The sequence below is a fragment of the Apus apus genome, chromosome Z (assembly GCF_020740795.1).
Source record: "Apus apus isolate bApuApu2 chromosome Z, bApuApu2.pri.cur, whole genome shotgun sequence".
In the NCBI taxonomy this organism is placed as follows: domain Eukaryota; kingdom Metazoa; phylum Chordata; class Aves; order Apodiformes; family Apodidae; genus Apus; species Apus apus.
Window position 1 is genome coordinate 31,427,795 of NC_067312.1, and position 13,260 is coordinate 31,441,054.

General features: G+C 41.1%; 1 protein-coding gene across 33 annotated transcripts in view; it reads right to left on the reverse strand.

Moving 5' to 3' along the window:
* PTPRD (protein tyrosine phosphatase receptor type D) overlaps positions 1-2,158 on the reverse strand; it is a 397,759-nt gene extending 395,601 nt beyond the window's left edge. For 32 of the 33 annotated variants that reach the window (XM_051642281.1, XM_051642270.1, XM_051642269.1 and 29 more), the window contains exon 1: positions 1,697-2,158. The gene's annotated coding sequence lies outside the window, so the exon portion shown is untranslated. Of the gene's footprint in view, positions 1-1,025; positions 1,051-1,696 lie in introns of those variants that run through there. The other variant, XM_051642248.1, reaches the window with a different exon arrangement.
* Positions 2,159-13,260: the final 11,102 nt, after the last annotated feature.

Consider the following 13,260-nt stretch of genomic DNA (forward strand, 5'->3'; position numbering starts at 1 on the left):
AACAACCTATCAAAAAAACCCGCCATCTAAAGAAAGATACAAGTTTATATGATTGTATTTAGGAGAGAGAAGAATCTTTATTTTATTTTCTTCAGAGTTGCTCCATTCAATAATAAGAATTGTAGGAGCTTTGTGTACTCCCAGCCCAGGAGAAAATGATGTCATTTACTACACACTATTATAGCAAGAAGAGAAAGCACTGACCGTTACTACATTATAAACCACTAGAAGACACCAGAGGAAGGAAAAATACAGTATATACACATTTTTCCATCTCTGCATCAAAATTCCCAATACATGTCCTGATATTACAGAAGTTGCTTGTGCCTGAACAAAAGCTATGCTGGAAGCGCTCTCTGAAAGGCTGAGAAGACAATCAATCATAACTTCCCACATCAATCCTAAGTTTAAGAGAATACAAGCTTCACCAAAAACATTCATGTCTGTAAAAAGGAAACTTCAAAGAAAAACAGCATCTACAGACTCATTTCCAACACAATGCCATCTCAGGAGACAAATGAAAGAACACTATTCTGCATAAATAAAATGCCTCTTACGCATACGTCAAAGCTGAGAAAATGGACATGGTAAGCATGGTAAAGAAGCTGCCTTCCTTCCACGAGGCAGTAACTACAAAGGCCAGGCAAGAGAATAAAATACGCATGACAGCAGCCTGGAGAAGGAACACGGAGGAGCAGACATTCAAAAGCCATACATGCAAGCCTTAGTGGTAATCGCTTAAAACTGAAATAATATAGTTCTGTCAAGGAAAGAAGGGCCAGAAAACAGGCAAAATACGGATTTCGGTGGAAGAAACCAACTGTTTAATTGGCCAGCCTGAGGGAGCCCGGCTGCAGCAATCCGGAGTGCCTGTTAGCACGGGCAGACGGCGCACAGGGAGCTGCTAAGTTTGCTGAACAAATTTAAGAGTCCCTTTCTAAGCGCTCGGAAAACTGAGTTTCCAGCACTATGTGCTTCCTTTCAAGTGGTTTCGAGAAAGTAAACGAAAAAATTAAAAGCCTAACCTGTGAAAAGCTTCGCATCTCCGTGCCTCCCCGCTCTACTGAGAGAGAGGAGGAGGAGGAGGAGGAGGAGGAGGAGGAGGAAAAGAAGGAGGAGGGTAAGAAGGAGGAGGAAGCCCTCCTCGGACCGGCGCCGGGGGGTCCCTACCGGCCGCTAGCCCCTGCACCCCCTCTCCAAGAGGCAGGCGCCTCTCCTCTCACCCCTGATGCTCCCCCTTCTTCTGCCCACCCGATAGAATAAACAATGTAATTAATATTAATAATTCGCTCGCTATAGCAAACAGCCAACGTGTAATTACTGCAACCCCCCCACACTCCCCGCCCGTGTACTGTGGCATTCAGTGGAAACGTCGACTCCGATCCATCACTCGCCCTCACCCTGCCCCATCCCCCGTTCCCGCACCGCAGCTCCCCTCGTTCCCCAAGCAGGCCTCGCCGCCAGGCTGAGCCCCGGCGGAGAGGAGCGGGCAGCGAGCTGGCAACGGCCGGGGGGAAGCCCCGGGGCATCCAGGGGGAGAGTTGTGTATGAGGCACATGTGTGCCGGGCTGCACACACACACACGCACGCACGCACACCCGCGCAGATACACACACACATTTTTTAGAGCGCCGAAAGAGGCGGCAAAGACCGAGCGGCGGCGAGAAAAAAAATGGGTCGGCAGCAGGGCAGTTACCTGGTCATGCTGGCTCCCCTGGTCCCAGCAGCAGCCCCCGCCGCCGCTTCCCGCCGCCGCCGCCACCTCCTCTCGCTGGTCCCGCTAGTCGCCGCGGCGCCCAATTTAATCCAAGCCCCGCAGCAGCACCAGCAGCAGCTACGAGCGGAGCCCCCCGCCTCTGCTGCCTGACGCTGGTGCGTGTCTTTCACAGTCCGGCGCCGGGGAGCGAGAGAGAGTCCACGAGAGTCCGAAAATCCAGCATCCAGAAGAGCCAGGTCCCCGCCTGCCTCCTCCTGCCAGCGCCACCTCTCCGCTCTGCTCTGTTCCGGTCTGCTCTTCTTTTCTTCTTCTTTTTCTTCTCCTGCCTGTGGCGGCGGCGACTGCAGCTGCTGCTCCCGGGCGCGCTCTCTGTTCCCGAGCTGCTGCTTCGTTTCCCCTCCTCCTTCTTCCTCTTTCTCTCCTTCTTCCTTCCCCCTTCGCTTTTTTTTGCTTTTTTTTTTTCTTTCCCTCCTTTTCTTCCTTCGTCTCTTTTAGCCAATTCTTTCTTTACAAATAGCAGCGAAGTCGCCCACCGGGGCTTCCCCCCACTCTGTCGCCCGCCCCCACTCTAGAAAAAGTCCAGTGCAGACAAAAGCGAGGGAACAGGGCACGGGGTGGGGGGGGGGGGGGGGTGGGGGCTGTGGAACGGGGAGGGAAGAGACACGGGAAAAATGCCCAGAAACGGTCCTCCACAGCCAAAATACGAGCAACCCACCCGGCCTTGCTCCTACGGAGAGGAAAGGGGACGGCGTCGGTACACTGATGGAGACGACGCTCTCTCGTTTCGTGGGTTTGCGATTGTGCGGTTTGGGTTTGTTGGGTTGTTCGTGTTTATGTTTGGTTGTTGGTGGTGGCTGATTTGTGTGTGTTGTTGTTTTGTGTGTGTTGTTGTTTTGTGTGGTTTTTTTTTTTCCTTTTAATCCTCTTACGCGGCGTGGATCACAGGATCTGTATGGCCCCAAGTGTTTGGGAAAGCTTCTGGTCGACCTCGGGGGAGGGGTGTGCGGCGAGCAGCGTGGGGGGGGGGGCGAGCCGGGCAGTGCCCGCGCGTGGATCCCCGCGCAAGCACAGCCTCGCGCGGCCAGGGTGGGGGAAGGGAGAGTGACGTCACTCCACGCCGGCCCGGGGGGGCCCTCGGGCCCGCTGAGGCCGCCCCAGCCTTGTGGGCGAGGGGGAGGGCGCAGGAGAGGGGCTGGGGCCGGGCCGCCCGTGGTTCTCCCCTGCCGTGGTCCTACCCCCGGAACGTCCCTGGTCAAGTGAAATTCAGTGGAGTTTAAACGCTTAACTTCTTGTCCGGGCTTGCACCCAACTGGTTTCGTCACCGGGGTTTACCAGATCTGCCAGTTTCGGAAGGGTGTTAGACAGCGGTATTTACATACTCGGTCATGCTTGTATATAGCAAGACCCTCATTGTGTTGTCCTGAAGAATGGTCAGCTTTCACCTTGAGTGACACCACATATTGCTTGGAGCAATCGGTGGCACGCTGTGGGGCTTAGAAAAGGTCCTTGCTTTCCTTGCCCCAGCCTGTCTTACTCTGCAAAGAAACAATAGGATTTAGGGGAAAAGTGCTTTGGAAAATCTCCCTGTTGGCTGCTAACTGTGTTCAGAAGTCTAGAGCATATGCTCTCCGTGCCACAGTTCCTTCTGTATAAAATGGGCACAAAGCGTTAGGACACTGTTGATTCTGTATTAACATAACACTAGTATGTCATTATTGTGACAGGAGCTCACTAAGACCAATGCCACAGAAGTTGACTTACTGGCTTCTGAATGTATGAAGCTGTGAGTGTAGTATTGACCAAACTGGTGCTTCTTAATAATGAGTTTAGCACTGACTTGCTGCAATATGATCAAGTTGTGTAGCCTCTGATTCTGAAACCAGTCATGGTGGTCCATGTTAAGTTAATTGCAGATCATTGCTACTCTTCTGCAGTGAAAATGGATTGGAGTATTTTCTATCATATCATATTTTATCTATCGTCCCTTGTAAGGTAATACTGCTAACATGGAAGGCTGAACTCTTTTAAATTGCTGTCTTCTTTTGACCCACACCATGAAAAATGGTCACCCAAGTAAGCTTGCACTTTTAGGACCTCTAGTACTTTCTAAATAGTATCTTTCAAAAAATACTGAATGACTTTGTAAAATATTTACTTTGTATGAAAAAGTAAATATGTGAAATGTAGCATGGTCTACTACTTTTTGTCTTGTCAAAAAGAAGTATTCAATAAAAGACTAACTTTTCAACAAGCAACTGTGGCTTTAAAATGAAACAACAAAAATCAAAAGCTGTGCAAAACACTATTATAGCTTTATTGTGATAAATCTTGTTAAAGCCATAATTAAATCCTCACCTATTCCCCCTTAACTCAGATGACTGCAGGGCTGTTTTGGCAATACTAAATAGGTATTTGAGGTTTTAATGTTATGTCCCAGCACTTTTCATCAGAATACTTAGTTGTTTTAGTGCTCTTCATGTTGTGGTCCTTGCATGACACTGATGAATTGAGCAATAAACCCATGCATTTTGTATTTTTCATATGGTATCACAATGTGGATGTGAGTTTTGGGACTACATTAAGCTTTTCATTGTGTTAGAGTCATAAGTAGGTTGTGTAGCTCTTCCTTCTGTTCAGTCAATGTGACAGTACATATTAGGAATAAATGCATTTCTTTTTATAGTAGTATTACAATCAGATCTAGTGCATATTTTTGTAGTGCTGCTAAAGAAAAAAAGAAAATAAAAGAAATTAACTGAAATTCAGGAAGCAGCATTAAAAACCAGTATGCTTACTGTTGCTCTAGTGAATATCATCACTTTTTATCAGTAGCATACATTTTACTTGAGATAGTAGTGTACACCTAAACATACATAAATGTATATATGTGGTTTGGTAGTACACCTTCAACATTCCTTCCCTAATAAGAGGAGATAATACATCAAGAAGCATAATTTAAGTGTTGCAAACTACTCATTAAAGTGTTTTTGTTTGTTTGTTTTTCTAAAATAAATAAAATTCAAACACGGCATTTACACTGGTGGTCTAATTTTGCCAAGATTGCAGCAGTACATTACTGTAAGGCTACTACAGCACTGAATTGGAAAAAACATTTACACATTTTATTAACTCAGAAATGTTTCCAGTAAAACACTGCACAGTCTCTGAGATTGTAATTAAATTAGTTTTGGAAGATATGAATCTTCTATTTTTTTATTATTTTTTTTTTTAAGGTGGAAGGAAGAAGGGTCTTTTTTATCATTTGGAATTAAGTATCATGAATTTCCTCAGATTTTTTATAAAAACAGCTTTCTCTCTTATCATTCAAAGTTAACTATTTAAATCCTGTTCTTTCTACTCATGTAGCTGCTTTCAGTGTCCTCGTTGAGGCTGTGGAGTGGCAGTGCAACTCTGATGTTAAGCACAGGATGGGAAAGTAGGTTTAAAACTCAAGGATATAGTGAAGGAGGAAGAGAAATTACTTGACTTGCCTTCTATTCATCTGAACACCTATCTGCAACCATATTCTGAAAGGCTTCTATCATAGCTTTTCAAGAAAAGGACCAGCCATGCTCCTTGATGTATCAGTGTCATTGACTTCATATGTTAAGTAGTTCTCTGTTGATAGTGTGTAGTGTTATTTTCCTCTCAACTGTTCTGCCTTGGATTGTTGCTTGTGTCCCTGGTAAAAAACCTCCCAGTAAGCTCTTTAGCACAATAGGACATTCCATTAATAACTGGAGCCAGTGGACATTAGATTTTTGCACAGCAAGATCAGGAAGGGGTGGGGGAGCAGGAGGGGACCAGATAGGTTATGGTGTAGTCGCCTCTCCCTTTCTCCTTTTTTTTTTTTTTTTTTTTTTTTTCCTGTTTGGGTTTTTGGTTTTGTTGTTGCATACATTACAATAGCCACATATCAGAGTTAGTTATGTTGAACATATGACAAGCTGTCGGCAGAAATCTTAACAGATGACTTGTCAAAAAATTGCATTAATGCATATGTTGGGCATTGGCTTACAAAATTATTGTGAGAAACATTCCTCAGTTGCTGCACTGTTATTAAAAATTCTTATTTATAAGCTACAGACACTGTAAGCTCCTAATATGAAAGATAGTAAAACACTTCTAGACAAGTATACACATGTCATCTATATGAAAAAATGTATTCAGATAACACAGTTTGAGTACATATCTTTTAAATGCTGATTTAGTACCTCAGCAGACATTCTCAGTACTTGTCTTTATCTTGTCAACATTTGTGATTCATGTAAATCTTTTTAAGTGATGAAACTTAGGTAGTTAGAGACAGAGGTAGGGAGAAGAAAGTGATTTGAAGTGTCATTTTTAACAACAGTTTTTGCCACATTCATTATTTTTTTCCCTAATGTCTTAAAGAGGTGAGGCATTACACACTTGTGTAATCCTGTTGGCATTCCAAATAACTGTATGTGCCAGCACATTTTAAATCCATTTTGGAGAAGAGTTCAGGTCTCATATCCTCCAGGTCTCTGTTCTCATTTTTCTTCTTAGGAAGAAGATGTTTGGTAAATGAAGAAAATGAGCAGGCTGGTCCATACCTGCTTCCCAGCCTATTCGTTGCACCAAGCCAGTCACACTGCATGCCCTATCACAGACGCAAACTAGCTGATGGGAAAATAGTGGTGGAATCAGATGATGCAGCATGTAAATACAAAGAAAATTTGGCTTTGTTTTTACTAATTCTCAGGGAACAACTTGTTGTACTGGCTCCTTTTATATGTATCTATGTATCTATATATCGATATTTTTTAAACTGAAAAGATAAAAACTCCAAAGAAATTAGTAATTAATCACAAAGTACATGAAAATCTGCAAGGGACTTGGAGATGATGAAGCAGGATCAGCTTTATCAGAGGGCACTAGAGCATGTGTAACATGCTGAAAATAAGCAGCAGTGGGCAAAGCTGTAAATAAGATTTTTAGATAAAGGAGACAGCTTTTGTCTTTTATTTCTAGAGTATTTGGAGTATCTCAGATGTGGTGAGAAAGAATATATTTACAATACAGAACACAATCTGGTGGTATTTTTCCTAAAAAATCATGCTCGTATATATATATAATATATGTATGCACATAGGTGCAGGAGGTCTGTGTCAAGATTTGCTTTCAATTTTAATACAGTATAGTGGATGGGGTTTTTATGTTCTCTGTTTTCTTCTAGTTTAAAAATGTAGCCTTCATGGTAGGAAGATACCCCTAAACTTTGAAGAGAGCAGCAGAGAACTAAGACAAGAATATCAGGAATATTTTCTAATATCAGAAGAGAAAAACAGGATACAATAAAGGATAATCAATAGCCAAATGACAAGTTGCTAGTTCACACCTTTTAGTACAATCAAACAGAAAGAAATATCATGCATAACTTAGTGTATGATTATTTCTTGATTGCTCAACATGCACTAGGGAACCTAAAAGCGCCATTTTTGGACTGATAGGTCAGAGATCACAATCTGTACTTGATTAACACTACTTGATATAAATGACAGAATCACAGAATCATTATGGTTGGAAAGGACCTCCAAGATTGAGTCCAACCATCAACCCAAAAAAGTTTCTGAAAACACTTTGTAAGAAACAGAGAGACTCACAAACTAACAGCAACAGGTCCGAGTGAAGCCTCATAAATCTGAACATTTGTTCCCTCCTGCCAGATCTCAAGGAGGTTCAGATCACAATGTCATATACAGTGGTGCTGTACTGCCTGGGGACTGAGCAGAGGGTAGAGGGAGGAGAAGGAGAAGTCTTTGTTTCTTTCCTGGCCTTGAACCTCTTGCTTCCTAAATATAGAAGTCTTATGGAATAAGCTGCTCAGAATGTTTCTCCATTCCTCTCATGTTGCTTCCTTTCTTCTAGTAAATCAAGAGGCATAGACAAGCACCGAGAGACAAAATACAGACTCTCCTAGCAGAATTGCTGTATTATAAAACTTTGCAAGACAGAATGGAAAAAGGGGAAAAAAAAATTAATGAAAATTTATTTCAGCATCTTTTTTTTTTCCAGTTACCTATGGTTAATATTTAAAAATCATTATCTCCATAGGCCTATACATATTTCAACAGCAGTACTGATAAATATTGACAGCATCAAAAGAAGGATTTTTTTTTTCTTTGACTGGAATGGACCCTATTGTGCTCTGTCTTGTCTTAAGGTCTAGCTCAGAAAGGTCAAGTGTTAATATCTTCTGTTCAATCTGATAAATTTGTACAGATTCAATTAAAGTAATTTCTTCCCTCAACATAATTCCCATTAACTTCAGAGAACATGTTTCATCATTAAAAATTCGGAAAAGTGTCTGTGACTTGACTGTGTATGGCTAGGAGGAGTTTCAGCTCAATTTTTAGTGGGCAAGTGTCTGCATTACAAAAATTGTGTCATATTTGATAAATATGTTCAAATCAAGGACTAAATTATTCTGTCATTTTTAAATGCGGTTGTTCCAGAGGTAGCTCCAAGTTTAGTGGGAGGTCCATCTAGATAAAAATTCCTGAAATCTAGTAGAGAGTGTTATTAATCAAGCAGTTTTCATTAGAATTTTCTTCACGTTGTTTTCAACTTAAAACATAAAATATTACAAATTCCATGAATTCTTGTAATAGAATTATTTAGGTTGGAAAGAGCCTCTGAAGGTCACCTAGTCCAAAACCCCCTGTAATGAGCAGTGATGTCATCAATTAGATCAGGTTGCTCAGAGCCCCATCCAACCTGACCTTGAGTGTTTCCAGGGATGAGACATCTACAACCTCTCTGGGTAACCTGTTCCATTGATTCACCACCCTCAGTATAAAATTCTTTTATCTAGTCTAAATCTACCCCCTTTCAGTTTAAAACCATTACCCCTTCTATTGTTACTTCAGGGCCTGCTGGAAGGTCTGGACCTATCTTTCTTATAGGCTCCCTGTAAGTTTTTAAAGGAGGAAATAATGTCTCCCTGGAACCTTCTCATCTCCAGGCCGAACAACCCAAACTCTCTCAACCTTTTTTTCATAGGAAAGGTGTTCCAGCCCTTTAATCATTTTTGTGGCTGTCCTCAGGACTCACTTCCACAACTCCATGTCCTTCTCATGTTGGGGGCTCCGGGTGGAGTCTCACAATAGAGGAGTGAAGGGGGAGAATCACCTCCCTCAACCTGCTGGCTATACTTCTTTTGATGGAGCCCAGGATAGAGCTGGCTTTCTGAGCTACAAGTACATATTGCATGTTCACGTCCAACTTTTAATCTACCAGTACCCTTAAGCTTTTTTCCACACAGCTGCTCTCAATCCCCTATCCCCTAGACTGTATTGATAGTGAGGATGGCCCCTAGTCGAGTGCAGGACCTTGCACCTGGCCTTATTGAACCTCATGAGGTTCACATGGGCGCACATCTTGAGCTTGTCCGGGTTCCTCTGGATGGGATCCTGTCCCTCAGGCATGTTAACCTCACCACTCAGCTTAGTGCCACCTGCAAACTTGCTGATGGTGCACTCTGTCGCACTGTCTGTGTCACTGATGAAGATATTAAACAGTATTGGCCCCATTATGGACACCACTTATCATAAATCTCCAACATCTGCGATATCAGAAGGGAATTTCTAGTGTGAACACAGCTGACCTGTGTAAACTGAGTTTCACTGAAACAGAAAAAGTATTTTACTTATAACTACTCTGATTATACTACCTTTCCATTTTTTCAGTTTCCTTCCATCCTATCCATTAATCACAAAATGCAAGCCCACTGAATATTTCCTCTGCTACAGAATGTAGTATATGAGCTATGCACTATCACATAGTTTTAAAGAAGACTGTATTTTGGACAGAACAAGAAGTGTTAAAATCACATTATCCAAACAAATCTGCTCACCACACAACATTCCCTAATAATTTTAATTCTCAGCAATTCAATTAAAACAGAAATTAGCACCACAAGAAAATCTATATTTTAGCCAAATAAGTTATTAATAAAAAAAAGGATGGAAAGGTTAAATCTGTTGTATTGAATCCAGATTATTAGCAAGCTTAGGTGCCAAGTCCTTTGCTTTTCAATGTTGAAAAACACTTTTCCATGTTAAACTAGCCCTGTAAGGGAAATCACATATCAGTCACAGTTTTCTAGTCAGAGAATTTATTTTTCAACAAGGGAAAAAAAACTTTTCAAAGTTCTGTTACAAAAGTGACATGAACTTCAGCAGACATCTTTTTAGGATACAAATATAGTTCAGTGACCTCTATTTATTTTATTTTTTTATGCAGGCCTGAACTAGCACAAGCATGAACTGGTGGAAATAAAATCCACAACCTAACAATTTGCTGCTGTTTTCTGATTTGTTTGCTTTGGTTGCTTTGCTGAGAAGGCACAAAGGACACAAAAGGGGCAATAAATTTCAACTGCTATTTTTATGGAATGATAGCAACATGATTCATGTTTTTAATCTCAAGTAGATTATATATATTCAGGATGTAGTTAGGATTTTCAAAAAATAGAACAAAAAGGAAGGAATAGAGACAGTTCCTTCTCCATAATTACTTTCACTTCTCTCCTCTTGGTTTAACTCTGAATTCTACACTGATTTTGCAACTATGTTTGAACAGGTGAAGCTACCAGTCTCCTTTCATTCAACCACCTACATAACTGTCTTTCCAGAATCCTCTTCTTATATCTTCCAATGCCTCCTTTTCTCTCTCAAGTGACTATTTTTCCCTTTTCTTAAATCTGTCCTTTCTCAATTCCAGCTTCTGCAATCTATTCCAAGACCCTATGCTACCTTTTCATTTATTTCCTCTTTCATTAATGTCTTCTTTTCCAGATTTTCTTCATTCTGTCTTCCCCAAACACCTCTGTGATCAGCATTAGTATCTCCCAAATCCTTCCACCTTTCATTCCAGAACTACACTTTTGCACATATATGTAATAAGGGGAAGGATGTTACATACCTAAGTTGCAATTTGGAGATTCCAGGCGAGTCAGTGCCACTCTTAAAATACTGAGAAGGAAGCTGTAGCAAAATACCATACAATAATATACATGGCTTTATTGGATCGAGTACCTAGAGTGTTCTACAGGACATGTTTCAGAAGCTGGATGCACTGAGGCAGAGAGCAGTTCTGGACACAGTGTATCCCACTGAATATTTCTTATTGGTATGGTATTCAGTACCTAAGTGCTTCGTTGGCTATGCATTGTTCCACATCTCCCTGCCTACATCCAATTAATTTCTGTGCTGCAAGGAGTCAGACTGACCTCAGAAGGAGGTGACATATAGCTGGTACTTGGAAACTGTTTTTCTTCACGATTTTGAGATGGAACATCAAAGGAAAGAAAAACGTAAGTCACTGCCCTATCTGTTTCTGAATAAGAAATAAGGCACAAATATGTTATATTGGGGGCCTTCAGGCACAGTAGTTAAAGGTGTAAGCTGTCCTGTCAAGAACAGGGGTAGTCTTAGAATCAGAAGTATGGTAATTCCAGCATCACTGGTGTGGTTGAACCTTCTTTTCACACAATAAAGGAGGTAGAAATCCTGGGATTTACATAATTCACTGGAAATAACATGCCAGATCTCAGGGCATTTATAAATTTGCCCCTGCAGACTAGTGAGCATCAGCTGGTGTTGCAGACTGACATGAGCAGAGACTATTTAAGAGGTGCAGCTTGAAAGAATGCTATAATCCTTTTTCTTTGCATGCTGACTCCCAAGGTGGAAAAATGCATTGATGACAGTGATGATGGAAATGTTTTCCTGTAGTTAAGCTCCCAGCACTTTTAACAATATACTGAGTACCAACAGTATGATGTGAAACAATAGTTTGTTGCCAAGAGATAAACTGTTATCTCATTCCATCACAGGAATTGTCTCATTCTACACACACACGGAGCCCCTATTCTAAAGAAGTTTATTAAAAAGAACAAGACAACCATTGGATGTAGTGAAGTACTTTTCAGTCACAACATTTTCTGTGCCACATAGTAGTTTTTAAGAACAAAGAGGGAATGGGCTGGTACTCGCTTTCTTGACACAGGAAGGTGCTAGATTTATGAAAACTATCTTGTGTATGGTTTCACTAAGAAGCAATCAGGGAGAGAAAATAGGTGTTTTAGTTACAGAAAAAAAAAAACAAACAAAAAACTACAACTTAAATGTTTTTTGTTCAGCAAGAATTGTTATTTTACTTGATAATTCCTAAAAAAACAGACAGGAAGAGCAGTGAGACCGTTCTTCTGTGTTTGGAACAATATTCATGAAAAGAAAAAAAAAAAAGAAAGGAACACTGTAAATACAAACATTGTAGATAGGATGGTGAAACACTGGAAAAGGTTGCCCAGGGAAGTTATGGAAGCCCCATCGCTAGAAGTGTTCAAGGCCAGGTTGGATGGGGCTCTGAGCAATCAGATCTAGTGGGAGGTGTCCCTGCCCATGCAAGGGGGTTGGAACTAGTTGATCTTTAAGGTCCCTTCCAACCCTAACCATGCTATGATTCTATTATTCTGTATTTCTACCAATCCTTTGCTTTCAAATATCAGAGGTTCTACTGGCTCATCAACCCTGTGCCAGTTACAAGGACATGTAAACGCCACTACAGTTGGTCCTTTGTTCAATGCTACCAGGATGCCATCTGTCATAGCCTAACAAATATTTTGGTCTCTTTATTCTGTTACTAAGCAGAAAAATATAGACATGCCTCCAGCAGAAAGAGATATACGTCCTCTTCCTACTCTGATAGAATTAGGTGATATTATGACCATGGATATAACAAACTGTAATAACTGTGATATATTTATAAATGCTCATTTCTTTTTGAATAAGAAGAAAGCAAAAGGAAGAATTCTGAGCACAAAAGGAAGTTTCAAGGATTGTTTACATTTGCTAGGATCATATGATGCAGCAAGCCACTGAGCAAGTAAGTTTGTGTATGATCCTGCTAAGTATTTTTCAGGCCTATTTCCCAAAACAAAGTTTTCTATCATGTAAGTATAGCCTACATTTCTCATTTCTACTCTGTTTTTTGTTTGGCTTAAAACAAACATTTGTCTGTGCTCACTTTACCTAGTGTTTCTGGCTGGTCTACATTAATAATCTGTGCTTTTTATTGTTTACTGTTCTCCCAACATGCAGAAGATCTTGAAGAGAAAAAGCTTCCACTAATGTAGAGAAAGGTCTTTTCAGAGCCATCATAGCTTATCTGGCTGTACAGGCATGGAAAGTGCCTGGCACTATCTGCAGTGGTGATAACTGTAGTCCTATGCATGTAAAAGTGCAGGGACTTAAAGTTTTTTCTGGTCCTCTAGGAACTGAAGTATAAGAAGGAAGTACCTTGTGTATTTTATCAGAATGTCCTTTCTCAGTGAGGTTTGGCATGTACATTGCAACTTATATAATTAGTACTCTATTTCAGGTTAGTATAAAAAATTGGAGAAAACAGAAGTAAAAAGAATTCAAAGCAGGCAAAATAGAGAACTTTTTCACTCACTTGTATCCTAAAGATAGAATATTATTCTTGTACGTAGTGAAAATCTACACTTTTAGTAT